Here is a 22,628-nt window from a genome sequence, read left to right as displayed (position 1 = left end):
TTGAGAAAATCCTGCTGTTTATTTGGATCTTTTGAAGTCTAGTATCAATATAGCTTCTTAGTCCCCAGAGTGTCCTCAAGGTTTGAGATGTGTATTTTTAACTTCTATACTTACTGACATTCCATTCACGCTATTTGGCTGTTCTCCCCATCAGGGCTTCATCAGCTATCGCTCTGATTTTGGCACCACTGGGCTTATTTGCTTTACCATTTCCTAAATGTCTGTGTGAAGAGGTGTGGCCTGTTATGCCAATTAGTTCACCCACACAAAAACTGTGTTAACTTAAGAGCTAAAGCTCTTTGAGGGCATTTTCCTATCAATGGAATCGGCATAAACCAAGGAAATCATCAGTTAAGGCAGCACTGATGCTCAGGCCAGTTGTACACACCATGTTTTACATGCCTTGCTGCCCATATGCTGTAATACCTACAGACTCTCACTGACCCCACTTCCACACAAGCTCACCCTCACCTCCAGGATTCAGCCACCCAGAGTGCATCTACTCAGTCCCTGAAGCACACCCACCCACCGTGGTAGGAAGTGGAAGTGGCAGGAGGGAGTAAGCCCGTGGGGACAGCGTGAAGCGGTAGCTCAGTGTCAGCGGGCATGGGGAGGGGCAGCACTCTGCCATTCGCTTGCAGCGTATTGCATCCCCCTCAGACGTACTCCTGCAGAGCTCAGAGTACACAAAGACTACTGTTTGATTCCACTTTAAACAATTTTAGCTATACTCAAACAACAGACTCACTTAAAGCTTCAAGAATTCCCTAAAAAAACCCTTTGCATCTGTCAAAATTTTTTTGCTGAATTTTTCAAATTATGTTGCCAAAAAAGGAAAAAAAATTGAATCGAGGAATTTGATGGTCGGAAGAGCCAACATTTTTTAGTCTGAATCCAGAATATTTTAGAAAGCTTGTTATAAAACAGGGTGATGCAGGAAGAGAATAGGAAGTGCTTCATTCATGATTTATACTAATGTTGGATTTCAAGGGTGACATTAGGGAAGTACAGGTAGTGCCTGTCAAATAAAATGTCACCACTTGGTTTTAATAAGGCAAAGAAGATTCAGGGCTTTCAGGGCCTGGTATTTTATGCTACTATCAGAAATCAAATGCAGCCAGGAGACAGTAGTCCTCAAGATAGCACTGCTCGAGTCCTCTATGTTTCACACCTTGATGGTGCATTGGACAGGAAGATTATGACTACGTGAAATTTGAATTCAGTCTCATTGGTAACAGTCTGGATGACAAATAACTATTTTCCCAGCAAAATTCTTCCCTCTGTATGACATCACTTACAAAATACCCATCCTGACACCGTATGGTAAAGTACCAGACACACGTAGGGCCTGGTCTTGGTGGGGGTAGCTAACTAAGAATAAACCCAGTTTGGAAGTCGGCACTGTCCAAGTCATTGCACATTGTCCTTACAGGGCAAAATGCAAAGAAGAAAAGCAAGCTAGACACACCAACCAAGTTGGCAGGAGCACAGGAATTTTTTTTTTAGCTGCCATAAAGACCTACTGAAACAAGAGCTTCCCAAATCTCTGCAGGTATGTCTGTGACTTTTCCATCATCAGTAGCCTGCTGCTTAGGGAAGCAGAGCATTAGGCTTTCTTTAAAGGAGTTTTAAAAGCCCCTCTGTTCACTTTCAACTATTCATCACAGTCATTTGAAGTTCTCTTTTGCACCCCTCCTTCTTCTTACTCACATCTGGTGCTGCATGTTACTACGCTGCAACCATAAATAACGAAGGAATGATATGGAGATACTGGATGCTCTGTTCCAGTGTCCTCACAGCCAACCGTTCAATAAAGTTCTTACATTTCCGCTACAATAAATATATAGGAGAAGGGGGTGGAGATACAAAGTTCCCCATTCTAGAATACAGCTTTTAAATAGCACTTTATTAGCAGGGTTAGCAAGCACATAGGCTGAAAAATAAATAGCATATTTTAAAAAGAGGATTTTCTCCCTCAGTAAGTACATTCGCATTGAAAACTCCAGAACAGACATGATTTAGCAAAAGCATTTCAGGAAGGGATGATCTCTGTCAATAGTTGGTCTCCCGGCAAAATCTGGCATTTGCATCTCCTACATACAAGAGGCTGAAGTGGGAGAACGCTCTTTTTAATTGTCTTTGCTCCAGATACATGATATGACAGTATGTTGTCCCAACACATGAACTTGTTACGAGGTTACACAGACCATATCAGATACTGCTCTGCATTTGGTGAGCATTTCTGTAGCCATGTGATATTCCACCGTTCTTGAGCTCTGCTGTGCAAGCATATCCTATTCCATGACTGATTCCTCTGATTATGGAAATGGAGGGGAAACTGCAATTAGGTTTGCAATTTTTCAAAATGACAACTGAAATTACACTGACAGCATTAGGCCTGTTTACCTTCCATTTCCATCTTCACCAGAAGCTCTTTACTGCTGGTGTACGAGTTTCTCTGGAAAAGAAGCCTCTTTAAGTGGAGACTTGAAGAAATGGGGTTTGGCCAGTGGTCATTAAATGGTTCTTTAAATGCACGATTATGGAAGATGGCATTTCCAGTGGTGTAGGTAAACTGTGCAAGTACAAGCACTTCAAAGTCTAGAATGGAGCTGTGAAAACTATGTTAATCTCCTTTCAAAACTCTCCTTCCCGTACACTTACGGTGAAAAAATCTCCTGAGAATAAATACATTAGGGCCTATCTTCTCTGTAAAAGCTATTTTTGATTTATCATTAAGGGTAACTATATTCATTCTGGGTATTCTCTGAAGACGTTTTTGAGTTCCAGTGTCTTGAGGACAAGTACCACTGTAGTATTTATGTACTGGTAAGAACTGACCACAGGAAAAAATGTTCCAGTTCTATGATTCACAACCCCATACAAACCAGGTCTTGCACACAGCTTAAAAGAAATGAATCTCAAGAGCATGTAAGGCAGTAAAGCATTTGGAGTGCCTCCTAGCAGGGAGGCACTCAGGGGTTAAACTGGACTACAGTGAAAGAAATCACTGGTGAAGGGTTCATTTATTTACATTCCCATTAGAGGAGTCTACAAAGACATATATCAACAGAAACAAACCATTTTAGTACATTCATTGACTGAACATCCATCAGTGAATGTGATCTATGCCAGCATGTCTTAGGATTGACAAGATATTATTATTGTAGTGCCAAAGGAGGAGCGGGACAGGGGAACGAACAAAAGGGAGTGCTGATCCTTGCCTTAACAATGAGCCCCTATTCTCTTTCACTGCACCTGAGCTCCAAGGCTTCAAAACCAATGAACTTTTTTCATTGGCCACTAACAGATATGCTGTGGTTTGCTTCACGCCTGCTAGTATACGAGTCCCTGGTAGTGTACTACCCTATTTCCTTAAAAGGAGCCCTTCCTCTCATAGCATCTCTTGACTACTGTATCACCTCTGCTAAATAAATGACATCATCTCGCTCATCAACCACATGCAGCTTCATTCCTTCCCCCTTCCTTCCCACTGTTTGCACTTACTGTTTATTTTTTTAAGCACCTAACCCGCTATTAATCCACCAGTCTGTACAAAAGATCCATTTGTGAGAGACAGCGATTAGAGCTGTAAGCACTCAGTCTTTCTGTGAAACACCTGTTTCATTCAAATAACGAGAGGAAAAAAGCAGAAAGCAGGACAAACTGCTGGTAGAAATGGAGTGAAATGGGAGAAAACTCCTAGTGTGATGAGAGCTACCAAACTTTGAACAGCGGTCTTCTTGCCTTCTTCAATCAGTAGTGCAGAGAACACACACAGGATCTACAATACCAAACTCACGTGCCTGTGACACTGGTAGGCTCCTTATCGACTGCGTCCCTGCTCTTCAACTCTTAAAAGAGTGGAGAAATGTGCAAACTACTTAACTGAAATATTTTTTGCAGTTATTTTCTTTATCATTTTTTTCCCTTGCCCAAAATTTAAATTAAAAAGGCTGACACCGTCTTAAAATTGGAAATATTTCAACCAGCTCCATTTCTGAAACATCCTCAGCACCAAAACTGGACCTTTCCATTGTCTCAGGTTTTGTGTTTTTTCTTCCAACAGCACCAAGCATCTGTCCCAATTTTGAAAAATGAGTACTTTAAGAGAGCATGAACATGGCTTTGAACTTTCATAATCATTTTGGTCAGTCATAAAAATGTAACAGCAGCCTTCGTATACATAAACACATCTAGAAATGGTCAGTAACTAGATGGCTGTTGAATTTATCTTCTTTGAATACAAAGGTAAGCGACAATATACAAACAAAAATACCAAGTGGCATAGCATGGCTCTGAGTCATTCTCTCTCTTTTATGAAATGAGAGAAAATTATATACCAAACAGATTGTATAAGCACCACAGGCAATAACTAAAGCTGGAAGAAGGCCAAGCTACATTAATAGCTGCTATTTGATCTAGTTCAAGATCCCTGAACACCCAATGCCTGATGAAGTCAGTGGAAAGGCTCCTATCAATTTCAAGAGGTGCTGTATTGAACCCAGTACGACTGGCAAACAATAGTGCATGGAACAAGGAACAGAGCTGACGCTATAGCAATTAAGTTCATCACCACACTGGAAAGCTGGCTGTGGTAATACTCCCAGTAACCATATTTCAAGACTGATCAGCTTTTCCTCTTTCCAGGGGAATCTGTCCTCTTGAGGACTTTTAAGCCTCTGAAATTAATGGGATTACTCAAGGAATAATGCACCACAGAACCTGAATATTTATGGTAAATCTACCACAGCAATTTCTAACGTACTGTGATCCAAGAATTCTGAATAAAACTTCAACAATGCAAAGACAGATCTTCGACTGATATAAATCAGCTGTTTCCCTTTCAAAGCAATGGAGCTGCAACAATTTGCTACTAACAAAACCACAGCTTACCATTTTCAAAATTAAAATAATTTTTGCAGTATTTACAACTAAGAGCAGACCCTTGCTTTTATTTTCTTAGTGTATAATAATAGCTCATTTCTTGTAAAATAATAGATCATTTCTGTTGCCTCCAAGTGCAATTTTTTTTGCTTATCACGAAACTGTGGGCATTGTAACAAACTATTTAGATTCCAGTTGGTTTCTTTTAAGTTGCACTGCTTATACATTAGTAAGTTCTTTAAGAAGTCCCCAGAGGAAATGAAGCATGTATTACGTAAGCAAGTGTATAGATAGGAATAATATAAAACACACCTTTTCTTCTCTTTTCTAAACCCTTTAACAACACATAGAAACAAATACATATATGTGTGTGTGTGTAATGAGTATATGTGTATGTAGATACATAGCTATATCTATCTACATATATTGTTATAGTAACAGTCATCCTTTCATACGGCTCATCAATAGCAGGTTTTACTCACCTGATGGGCAATTTGCCATCGGGGCCATCCTGTCTGTCAGCACACCTTATCTGCTATCATGCCTTTCTTCAGATCCGTAGTTACAAGTAAGAAAAGGTTGGATATCTGTCTCCTCCTAAACACAATAAAATTAAAGCTGTAATTAGCAGCCTGCCCTGGACAACCAGGTTACATTCCACTCCACATGTAGAGCCTGTGCAGAAGTGACAGGCCCCTGAGGACAATACGTGAGCCAAAAGGAGAAAGTTAGCCCCAAGGTGTTCAAACTCAGAACCAGACTAAAAATAAATGAGAGTTAAGCTTGTCCTTCCTTCAGGAGGCTGAATTATAGAAAGGAGTTCACGCTTGGATGGCACCAGGATTCCCACAGGGTGGTCTGGGTTGAAGAAATCGGGTTTCAGAAAAATGAACTCACGTGAAGTATTTTCCTATTGATACTGAATAGTCCCGTTAAGGTAAAAATTACGAACAAAAATAAAACAAACAAAATATTATTACCTTTCTGAAATAGGAGATTTCAATAATTTCCCCCCAAATGAAGGAATTAATTAAAAGTACTTCACACATTATTAATTCTGTTAATTCTGTGTATACGCTGTATACAGCTGTGCCCTGTGGTGGGGCCACTGGACGCAGCCGGAACCGGCTGGAACTGGCTGTGCCCGCCGAGGGGCAGTCCCTACCTCTCCTCACAGAGCGGCCGACGCCCAGGCACCCACAGACAGAGAGGGAGCAGCAGCGTTGCTGTTCAGAAATAATGAGAAATTAGCCACAAATGGGTCCTGAAGATTTTCACAGAAGCCAGGCTCCCAGCAGTGACTGAAAACCGCCCCGTTCTGCGTTAGCAGTGATCATCTGCTGCACGTCACTCACCCCTTCTGTACAGACCCCAGTCTGGCGCTCTGAAGTGACTCCTGACACCTAGCAGCCCAGGAAACACTGCAATTTTAAACTTCTAGGAGAAATTTAGGTTCAATGATGCCACTTCTCAGCCAACAGAGATCATCTATCTTAATTAACCAAACTCAAGGAAGCAGCTATGTCAAATGAATTAGCAACATGCACATGATCCCATCACATACATTCTCGTTAGAGTATCTGCACTTCAGCTGATGGATCTGTCATTAACGCAAACATACTTTAGCTCTGCTTATAATTGAAACCTTACTTCTGGCCAGCCGTTTGGCTGGGAGAGCCAGGAGAACTACTTTTTCCATGTTCACAAACATCTCCGCTAGTCCTTGGTGTCACCACCTGATTAGATCTCTGGCACCCCTGGCTTCTCTTTGGCAACAAGGAGAGCATCATCTCACCAAGCCTGCAACCCCGCGTTAAAACTTGGACTCGAGGTTGAAGGCAGAACAGAAAGAGTGGCAGATGTCCCACATAACAAACTCGCTTTTCTGCAGATCAGCTGGTTTTTCCTTATTAAAAAGGAATAATGAACTAATGAGATCAATCAAGAACACAGGGTAACTGAACTACTGTTCCTTCCAAACCTTGCCTACATATTTGAACAGTAAAAGTGATATAAAAAACCAGATATGAGTCCCGGTTCCACCAAACCCTCCTTGAGCCAACAGAGTTTAGCTGCTGAGCTCTAACACAGAGAACGTGTGAACACTACACAAGTTCACACCTTGGCCAAACCGGGGCAGACACATGGGAGGCAAAAAGTCCATCCCAGTGTCCTGATTTCCAGTCCTTTTTAAGGCTCTTCTCTGAAACAGCGGTAACATATTTTAATGTAAGCAAAATAATGTATTCTTCCCTGTGCACAGTCTCAGAAACTGCGGCAGCATTTCTGCCGATCATTTCCAAAGAAATTCAGCCTGAAGCAGACCTCAGCATGTATGATTTCAGCACGCATGGTAAAAGTTTAACAACATTAGAGGCTGCCACAATGGAAATTGTTGGGCATCCCTGGTTTCACTTATAATAATGAAACTTGGTTGAAAGCTAGGAGCAGCTTGATGTAGTAGTTTAACATAACAAATACTATTTTTTTGAAACCAAATTGTTCTACAGAAACTGACTTCAGCTAAATGTTTTAACTTTCTGAGTTAATCTTGACTCGTATGTTTTATTCTCACCATATCACTGTATTTCATTGTTTCAACTTATACATTCATTACATGAAAACAAATGTTAATATATACCACGTGTGCATACTGTTATACCTTATTCAGTATTACACTGTTGTACTATACTATATGATAATATAAAATCATTATTATCGAATGTCATATTTGCAAATTTCAGAATCAAAATGTTTTGACGCTTCCAAAGTAAAACTTCTCAGAATATCCCCTGCACAGCGAGTGCCCAACTCACTCCAAACTCAGTGAGTGCCTGATACCTTGATGTGGTATGCAAACTCATTTTGAAACTTCAAACTTTACTTCAATAGAGAAAGTTCTAGTTTCGAACCAATTCTACCAACAACGCATAACACCTAAATGACCACTTTGAGACTCCGAAGTGCTCGAGTAAATGGAAGGTCGGCATCTGTGAAAATGAGACATCTGGTCAATGAGAAAAAAATAGGGTTTTTTTCCTCAAACATTCAAAATTGTGAAGTTTTTGTTTGTTTGTCTTTAATGCTGAACAACATTGGCCAGAAAAAAAGGGATTTAATTAGCAATGCTACCATTGGGCAGTTTGTACCTGTGTTCCTGTCATTCATCTGGATGTTTTGCAGAGCTTAAGTTATTGAAGCTTTGCAACTTATGTAACTTGTTCATATACAAAAGCAGAGCAATCATAACAGTAAGCTGGAAAGATTTTCATGTTTTGTTGTTAAACACTAGCAGATCCCTTCCCACATATCTATGCCTTCCCCGAGGTTCTCGTCACTGACTCTATCCCCATTACCAATCTCCATCATCTAAGAAACAAGATGCATAAAACACAAACCATGACCACAAAACTAAGACCCAAAGCTTGTTATGAGACATGCAGGGTTCAGCTGAAAATCAAACAGCCTCAGAGGAGTAGCCAGAAACCTGGTCTTGTGAAGCATGTCTAGAGTCATACTGGCATGGAAGGAGCCTGAGGCCATCGCTGGAGTGGACTGAGAGCGCCTCGATCTATGGCGCAGCAGAAATTGCCCTGGCTTTATCTTGTCCTTCTGTTCCAACAAGTTCTTGGTTCTTTTCTCACGTCTGTCACACTGCACGGACAAGTCTGCTCCCGCTGCCCGTTCCTTATGCCATGGTGTCAATGGCAACAGTGCAAGGCAGGAACCATCTCTAACTGATTTTCTGAACACAGTGAGTATCTTGGGGCATTTCACTAATATAAGCCACAGCTAATGGAAAGCACCTTGCTATCTTCAGCATGCTGTTGATCAGGACTTAATACCACATCTAATTCAACCCTGTAAAGACACATTTTGATTCAGACTCATAATGAAATACAGAGCCCACATTTGAACATTAGTGTAAGGTAATAATGCACATATAAATGTACAGAAATATATTTATTACTTTAATATTTTATACACGTCTCCCTTATGTGAATATACACTGTATGTTCTGTGCAGTTTCTTCATGGCAGGTTATTCCATACGAAGCTCCATGCAATGCCTGCTGGTAGCATTCACTGCTTCTGCTAACAATTCATGAACTGAACAACTATCTGCATATTCTCCTTCGGGCTGCTAACAAGGTCCTCCAGTGCTCATTCTTTATTATTACCACACAGCCAGTTCCCTTTAGACTTTAAAAAATAATAATAATAATCTGGGAGAAAACAAAAGCCATATGGGACAGCTCTGCTGCCGGCATGGATCATCCTAACTCCACTGCAGTCAGCGGGCCAGATCTTGACATTGTGTAAATGGTCACAGTGCTAATGAAACCAAAGCTCTTCTCCAGGGTCCAACCTACTAACACCCTACTTCGCTGCTTAAACTCCCTTTTTTTCATCTAATATCAACAACTAGAGTCCATCCAGTCCTTTGGGCCAGCAATTACGGTTATTAGCATGAGACTGTGGTCATCTTGGAACAAACTTCTATCTGCAACTGCTTTTGTAAACGCTTCCTTGGAGGTGCAGCTCCTCTCTCCTGCTTTTTAGCTAGATGAAATTTGTCTATTCTAAGCTGTATCTGCTCCAACAGCGACAAATAGAGACAGAGATCTACAGCTTTCTTGGACACCTGCGTCAGATGGCTTCTCCCTTCCAAGTAAATAGCTCAATACTCAAATCTCCTTTTCATCACTTCCTACATGATTGCTACATGTCTCCTTTTTTGTCTTTAAGGCTTTCCACAGGCAGACCTGTTGACCACTTCTGCTGGAGAACGGTTTATATTAGCGACTCCCTATGTATTGGGGTGGTAGACAGTGTCTTAACTTGTCATAGGCTGCTGTTTCAGAAAGCTTAATAAACTTGACTGAACAACAGTCTAAAAAAGCAAATAAAAGATTTAACAGGCTGGTATTTCTACCCCCTTCTGCTTTCTAAGAAAGACAAAATAAAAAACAAGCAAGCAGTGGCCCAAACTGGAGCGCACGCGTAGCTCTCCCCAAGAATGCTTCCCCATTAACTCAGTGTTTGTATTACCTATGAACCAACGTGGTTTCAATTTAGCTTCTTATTAATCTTGTGCATTTCTTTCAACTGCTATTTTAAAAATAGAAACTTCATGTTGAACATTTTAATAGCATTAAGTTTCAAAGGCAACAAGCTGCTGTACTGATTTTTTTTCCAAAAAATTTATTGCCAGATGTAAGTATGTGTGATTATTGATATTCTTTGTTTTCCCACAGGTTTCTCTTTTCCTTATTAAACAACATATCTGTAGTTAAGCAGCTCCATGAAAGTTTAGTGAGGTCCATGAGAAATCACTAGTCACCAGCCCAGAAATCCATCTCACCTAACTTCAGGCACTTCACTAAACCCTTAAATTAGGGGTTTAACTACACTGAAATCCCCCTACAGTCAGTAGAAATGACTACAGGACCATGAAGGCTGTAGGTACTTGCATCCCATCTACACCTCTGAATTGCTTTCTGGAAGTAACTATTTTTTCGTCCCTGATTACAGAGGGCTCCCAGGCCCACAGAGGAATCAGGTCTCCAACTTAAACAATAACTAAGAACCTAATGCAAACTGGGATGAATCCAGACTCTGGGGTCCTCAGCAGTATCAGCAAACAAGCAGAGGACCTGCCAAAAGCACGTTTTAGTTTCTAGCCCATGTATATAATTTTAAATAATGATAATGACTATACCGCAGTTGCAGTAGACTACCTCATCTAAATGACAGTTTCAATGGTCTTTGGATAAGATCAAAAGCCAAATACAGTCAACAGAAATACAGCTAAAGTTTTGACAGGTTTTGGTGCACACCAGCTTTGTGCTGAGCTCTGCTCAGCCTTCTCCCTCCCTCACAGAGAAAACCTAACGAAACCATGCCACGGAAGCCACTGGTAACTTAGCCATTGATTTCATAAAGAACAGGATCGAATTCTTCATGAGTGGAGACAAGTCTGCTCAGAAAAAATGGGTATTAGCCCACATGGGGAAATACGGGAACATAAAAAAAAGCAGTCAATTCCCACCCATCATTTTTGCAGTCTGGGGAGATGGCAGTGGATAGTACTGACCTGGGGAACTAAAGGAAATCTTCACATGCAGCTGTTAAAGACTAACTGGGTGATCAGCGATCACACTAATTATAACATTTTATTAGCAGTTGAAGGGATTCCTTCCCACCCACATCTGATAGTTCCCATCTCTTCAAAGAGGCTGCAGCCACACAAACAGTGGATTCAGCATCCAGCACAGCTTCTTCCACCGCAGTAGCTCTGCTCCAAGGCTCTGGCCCTTCCCCCATCACCTCCAATAACTCATTCCCACCACCCTGCCAGGCGTTTCCGTTCCTTCCCTTGTGCTAAATGCCAAATCAGCTGTTTATGTAGCTGTGCTCTGAGGGAGCAGAAATTTCCAGTGGGGAGATGGGAGCAATAACCTTGGTTTCTATCAGTGTTTTCAAACAGTTGCCAGGGGTCCTTACAAGGTAAAATAAACAACCCTAATCTCAAACTGTACAGCTTCCCTAATACACAACCAGGACAGGTAAAGGGAGCATTAAAAGACAGAACTATTCTTTCTAGTGTATAGGAAAAAAAGCACCTAATGGGACTGATCCAAAGCCTGCTGGAAATCAGTAAGTGGACTCCCACTGACTTCAGTGAGCTTTGGATCTGCTCTACAAAGCCAGCCAGCTGCAAAAGCTGCTAGAGTCAAAGGAAAACATGCTACGAAGGAATGGTGGCCTTGTGGCTGAGATACTGGCATGGTTTCAAGAGACTTGGATTCAGTCTTCAGTTCTACCATTCCTGACCCTGTGCAAATCATTTCATTTCTCTGCACATCAGCTTCCCTTTTGTAAGTCTAGGTATGTAACCTAAGGAGCTCAAGTGTGGAGAAATTCGGGGAAGTCTGAAACAGGAGACAAATGCATGGAGACACTTACCAGCACCACCATCAGCAGGTGTAACTCTTCCTCTACCCCTCTATGGGCCCAGTAAGGTCTGTTAGCCCCACAACAGGGCACAAAAGTGAATGTCAAACCAGTATCCTCATTTACTTCAAGCTCGCTGAGCACACCTGGAAACTGTGCCACAGCTTTTGTCGACATAGCCTTACCTAGCTGGCTGGATGCTGAGATGGATGGCTAACGCAGCACGGAGCTCAGTGCAGGTTAGCCAGATCTTGGTACCACACACTGAGCTCCAAGTTCCCGTGCCCGTATTAATAGCAATGCCCAAGAGACTTCATGTAAAGATAGTCTGAGCACGTTTACATGAGCTGCAGCCCACAGCAGCCCTGACATAGCTGTGCGACTCCAAACCAGCCAAGCAGATGAGCATTTATCTAACTTTTGAGTAAGTGAACAGACCTATAAAAGGAAGGTAATACAAACATAATCGCTTTCCTGGACTGGAGGCCTGGGAAAGGTAAGCTATATTTTCGTGGAGATTCAAGGGAGCCTGTCAGTCTCAACATTATTTACACACTTGCTCAGAATATTCTCCTACCAACAGCTGGGGCTTCTGGCAGCCAAATGCAAACCATCTATTGTAATATTATTCTTCTGTTGTAGGAAACAAACTCTTCCAAGCAGAAGAAATTCTTTAAAAAATAATCCAAGCAAAGGCACAAATTAAGCCCCAGAAATTAAATACTGAAATAATTTTTACAGCATAGAAAGATCAAACTGCAAACAAGCTGCAAAAGCCATTACTAATTTAACATTCCATTATTCCTTTTTTCCAAAGTGTGATTCTTTTCTTCAAGCCAAGCATACTTTGCTGGGACCAAACCTTCACATTAGATTTCCTGTGCTGTGGATTTGATGAGATAAAGCAGTTACTTAGGACCAACAAATCACTTCATTAAAGAAGCTCATTCGTAAATATGCTCAACAGCAATTAACGTCCTGGTGTAACGAACTCATTTTGTGCCACATTCCTCACTCAGACAAGACCTCCCCTCTAACGTCATGACTGCAGGAGAAGGTCTTAATTTTGAAGGAAAGAAAGAAGCCATCCTGGCTCTCGCCATTGCCTCCATGTTAGCTATTTTGGTTCTTCTAGGCAGGAAGAAGCAGGCGAAGGTTGGACAGAGCTGCTTCCCCTCAGTTCTCAAGCCATGGGAAAAATGGACCATCCAGTGGTTTTCCAGCTGTCTCTCAAGACTCTGGGGAACCAGGATAACTTACAGCATTTCTTCTCAGCAGAGTGAACAGAATTGCTGGTGTCACCCAGGATCCGGGCTGCTCCGAATGCATTCACTCATCTTTGCAGTACCAGCAATTTATGACAAAGGTATTCTCACTCCTGGTAGGTGGAGGAGGTAGAAAGTCTAGTTAAAAAAAATGAGATGGAAAAGGGTTTTTTCACATCCCTTTGCCTCATGTAAGGGCCTGGCTAGGGAGTGTAACAGTACGCTGACTGGTAGTATATTAGTCAGCCCCAACACATCTCTCAAGGCTGTGCCAAATCCCAGAGTCAGCGTGGTCCCTGGTGAACAAAGGTCTAAAGCAGAAACTCAAGATATTTTACAGAAGGCTACTTTGTGGTTTTGTCTGCAGATATTAAATAAATATACCCCATTAAGATGCAGTATAATTCTCTCTGTTTTGACAGGAATACACAGGTACCATTTTGAAATTGTTACATTAAGAGACAATATGTAATATTCCTCAAAAAACCCCAGCTTTAGGCCTGCTCTTGTTGAAATGAGCATTCTCATCTTGAGTAACCCAGTATTACAATGCACTAAAAAATGCAATACAACAGAAAATGAACAAAGCATCGAGATTCAGCAATTTATTTCAAGCCGGCATCAGCTTACCAATTAAATTACTTCTGAATACTTTATGGGGCTCTAACCTTATAAACAAATCTACGAATAATCATAAAGGTGCAATTCTTGAAGATATTTCCATCATTGAAAAGACCATCCACTTCTGTAGGGAAAATCATCTCCTTGCCATTCAGAAGAAGGAACTAAATAAATGTGAGTATATGAACTGATTATAAAAAGCCTACTGAACTGGAGTAACAATAATGCCTCAGTCTTGAAAACATAGAAAGTAAATGCAATTTTACATTAAAGATCTGAAAACAAACTCAAGGCTAATATTTTCAGGGGAAAAAAAAACTTTGATCTCTTTTTCTTTCCGGGGGGAGCCAATATCAACATGAGTGATTTTGTACTATATTCAGGAGTCTTTATGTGGGTTAATAATGTTAAAGTTATTCCACTGCTTTTTCAAACTTTTCTGGAATCAGCTCCTTGGTGAAACAGGGCCCTATTGAAGACTCTTGAATTTGCATAGCATGTGCAAGACATTTAGATTTATATTCCATGTTAGGCTTGTGTGTTTAGAGTTTACCCAGGCATATGCAATTCATTGGCTGTATTGTTATCTTCACAATGAACAAGCACACTCACTTCATCTGCAAGAAATACAGCTTTAAACGTAGAAAATTAAATTTCCATGAGAAAATGTGTTCCATGAAAATTTCCATCAATAAAGGCTTAGCTCAAACATACTGAGGTTGAAATACTTTGATTTGAGCCTACCTGGGTACCGTGTGACTTATGTAGCAAAACCATAAAATAATTTGAAAATGACTACTTTGAAAGCGCTCCTGTAATGACAATTACTCACATTACAGTTCTCTCTCTAAAAGCCTTCGGTTGTCATGATTCCGTTGTGTTCAGCGACGAATTTACCCTCAGAAACTGGCAGATTCTGCCTTGAAGACTTTACAAACTCAAGAGGTAAAGGAATGATAATTATCGTGAAAACACAGAGAATGGAGACCTTAGTGATGAAAAACTGAACCCACTGAAATACAGAAACCAGTAGCCACAGAAGTGAGCCATCCACTCAGTTTCCACTCAAATCAGATCCTGAGGCCTGTGTCAGTGGTGTGGCCCACAATCAGCCTTTTTGCTAGCTGGGAGAGCAACACGGTGTGTCATGCAAACCATCACGTGCAGCAGCAACGTACTTCACAATGTCTGTGTGGCAGGGTTTCCCCCGAAATTTTAGTGCTGAACACAAAAAGTCATCTAAAGCAGTATGTAGTCAACGTGTTTGGTTTGATACTTGTGAGACACTGTAGTTCATTTCACACTTGCTGTCACCACCCCTTTGTTGGGGGTGGTTTCCAAAGTGACACTAACATTGGTGTTACCTTATGTGGTTTTCCAGCCTTCAAACTAAGCAGGAATTCTGGGACAGGGCAAAGTTGCTAGCACAATCAAAGCACGGTCCCATGGCAGATGACTAGAAGAGTTTGGCTGTTGTGGCTGACAATGAAAGGCAGAGGGAGTGTAGCTGCTGTCGCCGTGTATGTCAGAGGGATGCACAGCAGAAAGGAGATCCATGCAAGCTAAAGAACAACTTTGGCTCGAGAACAAAGCGGCATCTACAGCCATGAATTAATTTGGGCAAAAAATGAGAAGAAGGTGAGTCACTAGAAAAGCATGCCAAGGGGACCTGTGAGGACAAAGAAATCTGGCAATCGGTGATTGAGGTTTGAAAAGTTTATGGAAGTGATTTTATGGTGCAAAGCCCATGATAGCAGAAGGCTGGATTTATGTCTCAGCAGGTCTCATCTACTTCTTCTGTTCCCAGTTTCCTTCCCAAATCCTTGATCCTGCACCATTACATTGAACGAAAGACTTGCCAACAGGATCAGCCCAACTACTGCAGAACACGTGTGCTTTCTGCAGGGCAAGAGAAAGGAATTCATGGATCATAAAGTACTGACTACTGTGTGCTTTTCATTTTCATTTCTTTCATTAAGAACTTAATATTTGTTTTCTTACTGTTTCATTAAACCATAAAACTTTCCTTCAGGCCATTGGCCTTTTCTTCTCAAAGAGGTGGCTAATTTGGCTGTGGAGCTGGTGGTCCAGAGGAGAATAAAATGCATCTCTTAAGAAGATATGGGAGATGTGCATTGCAACATGCTTTGTAACTGCTTCTGTCTTTACTGAGGAGTTGTATCCACCAAATCAGATTAGAAAACTGGATCAAAATGGATATAGATGGATACATATTATGGTGGGATATATAACATACGAATTTAAAACAAGGGTAATGCATCTGTTCTGAACTACTGCCATTTTGGATCCAAGTGAAACTGTGCTTGCTCAAATGGAGCAGTCAGAGATTTTAATACCATAAGCATTTCAGATGTTCAACTCCCAGTGAGAAATCAGGAGGCAGCTTTACCTTCAAAACCACAGTCTCTCATCAACATAAATAATGATATTAAAGACTCAGGGGGGCTACTTGCTCCTTTATTTACTGCAAAATCACTCCAGAGCCGTTATTTGCGTGTCAGTCACCTGCATCATGCTGAGCAGTTCTTCTGTGAATAAAAGACTTTGTGATTATTTTCCAGCTACGCAAAATAAATCAAAAGGGAGGATATAGGAATAGATAGGCCTGCTCTGACAGTTTTGGACTACAGGAGGAGAAGGTGGTAGCTCTGCGTCCAAGGGGGCTGCCACCATGCCATGTATCTGTTTATTTTTTAATATAAAATAGTTCACTGACTTCAGCTCTTAGATGCATCTCAGACAGAGGTCTATAAAAAGTTTGGGGTTTTTTATTCTTAAAGAATAAAGCTAATAACCTTTAGCATAAGTATTCCCCAGCCCAACTCACTCCCACATTTGTGGAAAGTAGCTACCCCAACATTATCTGCAGGTGACACCATTATGCAGGTTACAAAAATAAACAATGAAATCCTACAATTATACTATAATGAACCAAAATGCCTGGTTTGCCTTGGCTTAGAGGCAGAGGTCACCAGCACAGCGTAATTACAGACACCTAATAAAGAATATACAAAATATCACCATTGCTCCCACATCACAAAATCTGGTGACTATCTCAACTATGACTAACAGCTTACTATAAATTTGATGTCATATCATTGAAGCATGTACTAATCTCTTTGGTCTTTGAATAGAAAGCGTATGCCAATCCTAAAATATATTCTGTTTTCCTCCAGATCATTAATGAAGAAATCATACGCATCTAGGCACCCTGACATATGGCTCACTGCTATCAACCCAAAAGGAGACACTGTCATGCAAAAATTATATTTTTCCACTAGACCTGTTATTTGTTGTGATCTGTGCTGCCCTAAACTTCTGTAAATACGGTTTCAGTAACTATATCATGAATATGCCAAAGACTTTTTACATAATGAAATGGATTGGAGATGCAGAGAGGAAAAGAACTCTAAACAGTAAAGAAGGAAGGGAAATTATACAATGGGAGTCAGAAGGCTGAGAAATATTGGAAGAAAATAACTAGAAAGAATACAAGAAATGCATCTAAAACAAAATAACGAGTAATACAGAGAGTTGATGGATATAAGAAATTGCAGCAAAATCCTATCCCTATAGAATCAGCGAGAATTTTCTACTCAGTTCATTCGGGTTGGGATTCCTCCTTTAGAAAGCAACAATTCCGAAGTAAACTTAATGTTAATGAGAAGTAAATACGAAAATGCGGCACGGCAACCTAAACTGCTGACGAACTGAAAGGAATTACCATAAAGGGGGGGTTCATTGCTGTAGTCCCAAAAGCAGCATTGCTTGGAGCCCTTACAGTAGGAACATATCCGGGACAAAGCTGCTGTCGGTGTCAGGATTCTCAGTGAAGACACCTTGACCTGATTTCAAACACACACAACACAAGCCTTAATGCCCCGTGCAGCAGAAGGCACTGCTGAAAAAAGCTTGCGTACAAGCAGCAACATACTAGTTTAGCCCAGTGATGTGAGATTCAGGGACAGATGATAACTGTTAACGTTAGGTTATATCTATACAAGTAAATTAAGTGTGCCTGGGAACATTCCTGGGCATGGAGGCCAGCTGGCACAGAACGGCCTGAGTCTCCGCCAGTAAACACCCTTAACCTTCAAAACAGGGAGGCTGCATGCAAACAGCCGACTGGGGACGGTCCCAGGAACATGCTTGCTGCCAAACCATACTCGAAAACTACCCGGGGCAGCGCTGGTTGGCGCATGCCAAAACCTTGCCAGGGACTGTTCTAACAGTTTACCAGGGCGGGCAGTCACGCTCCCGGCCCAGGAACATTCCTGCGCATTGTTTAATTTATTAGCAGAGATATAGCTAGCTCCCTTCTTCCCCCTCCTTGCCTAGGTGAAGCATTTCTCTTGCGTAGAACGCATTTTAGCAGCCTTTCTCACTGATCCACCCCTTCTCCCATCCCAAACCATCTCCCCTCCTGTTCCCACATGCAAACCGTACATGGGAAGGGCTGGTTAAAGCAATGGGAATGGTCCGACTTGAACTGCTGGTGGTTTGCCTGCTCTCTGGTTCACAAAGAGTGCTGAAGGGTATACCAACATCATGAGTAAAGAATGGTTACGCAGAAGGCTAAGAGCATGGCATGTTTCCAAACCTGTCCCACCTCCTGTCCACGCAGGGACCTCCCTGCACAAAGGTGTCCAAGGATACCTCATGATTTTTTAAGTCATTTACGTACTACTAATATCAGGAGCACTCCAAAACACAGCCTACTTCATGCTCTTGGAGCTACGGATGGGCTGGTCCATCAGCCTCACTACCTGGACAGTTCTTCAAAAGACAAAGAAATGGTCCACGAAGCACATCTTGAGACTGTTGGCTGCAGAGAGAATGCCTGTTTTTCTAATGGCCATATTACCTTGACACTCAAAACCAGTGACGCTCAAATCATTTTGCCTGAAAATATATTTTGATTAATAGAAAGAAAAATAATCCATTCCTTTCTCTGATTCACTAGAAAAGATAGTAATATTGGCTTATACAGATGAGGGCAAGAACTTGAATGAGAATCTTATACAACCATGTGTGTGTGCACATGTGTGTTTATACAAAACCCACATCAGTTTAAATTGTAGTTTCTGTTAAGAAGATCATTTACCTTCTAATAAATCCTAATTAGATCATAAGTCCAAGCCTAGTGAGAATAAATGTGTATTGACAAGTATATTGAGTGCTGGGAATTCACAAGACTCCTACTTACAGTTTGGGATATGTTGATACACGTTGCATGTGTAGGTTAACAATACAAGTAGTGCCTAACCTTTCACTGGTTTGCTGCAATATACGGCGGGTTGCTAGAATTCATTACCAGGAAGTTTTTGGAAATGGGAGAGGAACCCAAGCTGACATGTGCTGGTGACTCACAGATGAAAACTATCCGTTTCAGAGTTGTTCTTGGTGCCTTGAATTTAAAGGAGCCCTCTCCCTTGCTGAAAGTCTTTGGACATCTTTGTGTTAGGGATTCTTGTCCACCACAGTCATACAGATGGCCAGCTCGTTTTGCACAGGCTCCCCATATTGCTGCACTGAAGTTTAGTAAAATCCCTGATGTAAAGACAGAATAATCTGAGCTACCTAGACCCCAGAGGTGACTCTGACATAGATCCGAGATGTGTTAGCTAGACATTCACCTATTTGTAAAGATTTGCTAAAATTACCCTAGTTCTCTGCAAGGGTTGCAGGTTCACAGTACAAGTGCCCTCCCTAAAGTCTTGCTGCCCTCTTGAGGAGAGATGAACCTACCAGCCCAAAATGGTGCACAGACCTGGGATCAAGGCAATGGTTTGATGTGCTGTCCTGCGTGAGACAGTGCCCTGTGTCCCCCCCCACGAAGGAAAAATCTCCCCAGGCCACCTCCCTGATACCAGCTGAGATTCACCTTACCCTGCAGGAACATAGGTGTTTATATCACCGCAAGCCCAGGGGCAGGTGCTACCACTGCGGTTTGGTAATCTGAGAACCACCATGTATGTGCTGGTGTGAAATAGCAGGCATGGTGCAAGAGAGGGGAGGGGTGAATCCAGTGTTTCTGAGTCATTCAGGTCTGTATCCTGATTTAACAAGCAGAATTTGGAAGTTCTTGTTGTTTTTTTCCTTCTCGCTTTCTAATTTTGTGAAAATTTCTCACAGTTTATGACAGGCAACGTTGGTTTGGAGTACATCTGAAAACAGACCATATTTTAAAAAGAGCCCTAGGCTTTAGGGAACACTGCAGCCTGAGAGCCATCCTTAAGACCAGCCTAAGGCTACATTTACATCAGCATGTACCGTGGAGCGATACAAGAGGATCAAGAAAAAAAACCAGTGTTGAGATCTACCCTGTCCCTAAACCTAACCTACGAACTGAATGCCTGTCAGCATTTAGAGTATGTTATGTGCATATGTTCTGGCTTAGCCTCATCCAAAAGCAGTCCAGGACCACTCTGTGATGTTAACTGAAGTGTGGTAGTAGAAAGATTCACTTCAAAAACTCAAGCACGATCCAAACTGAAGCACAGATGCAGATTCCCTCTTGGCACCTCTACAGAAGGCCCCTGGCAGAGCTTGTGGACAAGCTCCGCTTGTCCAGCCAGGCATACATGAACAGATTACCTGCATGGCACCTGCACGGCCAAAAAGCAGAGAGGAGTTTCTAGACTCAAGATCCTGGGTCTAGAACCGTAGCTCGGCTGTAGCCCTGGAGATGCAGTGATCCACTCCCTCGCTCCCTGGTGATTGCACAGAAGGAAGAGGGTGCACAGGCCCAGGTGGGAACTAAATGGGCTGCCATTTCCCGTCAGTCTGGATGATCAGCATGCTTGCAACTGCCGTGGAGACATAGCTTATGTGACAATCACCTACGTCCCACTGACAAGCAAGGGGATGTGTGTGGGACTCAGACAGAAGCTGGCAGAGCGGCAAAGGTAGCGTGACCATTAACAGTCAGGCTCGCACACAAAAATAAGCCAAGAAAGCAGGCTGCAGGTAAACTTGAACATGCCAGGCGGGAAACGGTGGCAATTCCCAAGTAGGTCAGACATCGCTGTCTCAGGGCAACGATGTCCATCAGAGGAGCAGGGCAGACACCTGTGGGCAGTAATAACTTCAGCTGCCTAATTTTAACTGACTATCACATGTCAGTCAGAACCTATAGACTCCCAAATCATGCAGATGCTTTTAAAATAGTTTACCTCCAGTGCCTATGCCAGCACAGTGTGCAAAGGACTCCTACCCTCTAGGAAAACAGAGCTTGCCACAGCAGAACAGCCCTTGGGCTTTGATAATGTTGTACCTTGTTTCCACGTCTGTCCAGAGTTGGACACTTCAGGGTTAAAATATTACCAGGACACAACTTGGGGTCAAACCGTGAGCCTTGCATTTCCCCTGCTATGCAGTTACTTTCACAGTGGTCCCACTGACTTCTTCTGTACTACCCAGGAGAATAACTCAGTCATCATCAACAAAGGCTGATGGTTGATACTCCTGAGGGAGACTAGTCTCTCAGACGTAGGTCTGTGTAACAGTCTCTTTGAACTTTTAAGTCATTCACACAAGAAAGCAAGTCTGACAAAAGCTGTGGAGTCTTCTGAACACCTCTTCAGACAGCAAAACTGAAAGACAGACTTCCTTTCCTGTGTCATTACACATACACACACACCCTGCCCCAGAATCTGAGTTTAAATTGAGTTCTTTGACACACATCAGAAACCTTCAGTGTAGAATTTCTGAGACACCAAAATCCTTAAAGACAGACCTAACACAGACAACCATCTTCAAATTGTTTAATTGCTTTCATCAATTGAAAGTATCTTTTGATTCAAGAACAAATGCTTAGCAAGAACTTGGTGAAAATAGACATAACCTTAGGGCTGAAAAGAAGAGCAACATCTATAATTTTTTTCCTTTACAGATAAACAGAACTGCTTTTTAAGTAGCTCCTGAGAAGGACATCTAAGCATTGCTCCTGTGAATAAAGCAGACAGTTCACATGACGACCAGTTCCTGCCTGCATGCAAAAGCCGCACGCCAGCAAATCTAATTGAAAATAATCTGTGATCTACACTTAGCATTCTTCAGGAAAGTGCTTTTATCCCATCTTTTCCCATCTATCCTCCTCTCCTCCAATCTTAAATGAATCACACATTGAATCACAGCAGCATGGCTGTATTTGATCATGATTTATAGGGCACTGTCTGCCTTACTCAGTATGCAGTCTTCGTAGGGAGGAGGTATTTTGGACAGAGAAGAACAGGCTGTCAGCACTCAATAAATTATTAGTAACAGTCACTTCCTGAAGTAAAGACCGATATAAGATCAGCCTTGTAAGTGGACAGGTGCACAGAGGTGTCTCACATCAACAGCTTGCCCGGCACATAATCCAAATTCTTAGTAACTACGTTAAAATGTGGCACTGAGAAGAGAAAGGTTTTACTGACAGTTGTTAATAAATAAATGGAGAAGCTATAGGCACTGCAGAACCCGTTCAGGGACCAGACCCCACCGCGCTGTGTTGTTCTGCACTACTGTAGGTAGCATAGATTAGTGTCTCTAGTTTCCTGGAGGCAATTACACAAGGCAGGCCTTTTAAGATAAATCTTCTGCCCTCGTTTGACAGAGGCGTGCAACATTATGAGGACTGAAACTTCCAAATCTGCAAACTCAACATAAAGCTGCATGCAAGAAACATGAATGTAATTTTTTATCAGCTCTTCTCAGTCATCAGCATTCCCCTGCCTATTGTTTCCCTGCTTTCAACCTTCAGTTATCTCCATCACAAACAAGTCTATGAGCAGCAGCATGCACAGACTTCATTGTACGCTACTTACTGATACTTGTACATACTGATCTGTAACAGTCATGCTTACGTTGGTCGTGCACCATAAGAAAGACATAG

This window comes from Gymnogyps californianus, chromosome 3, assembly GCF_018139145.2.
Source record: "Gymnogyps californianus isolate 813 chromosome 3, ASM1813914v2, whole genome shotgun sequence".
In the NCBI taxonomy this organism is placed as follows: Eukaryota; Metazoa; Chordata; class Aves; order Accipitriformes; family Cathartidae; genus Gymnogyps; species Gymnogyps californianus.
This window is presented reverse-complemented; position numbering follows the sequence as displayed.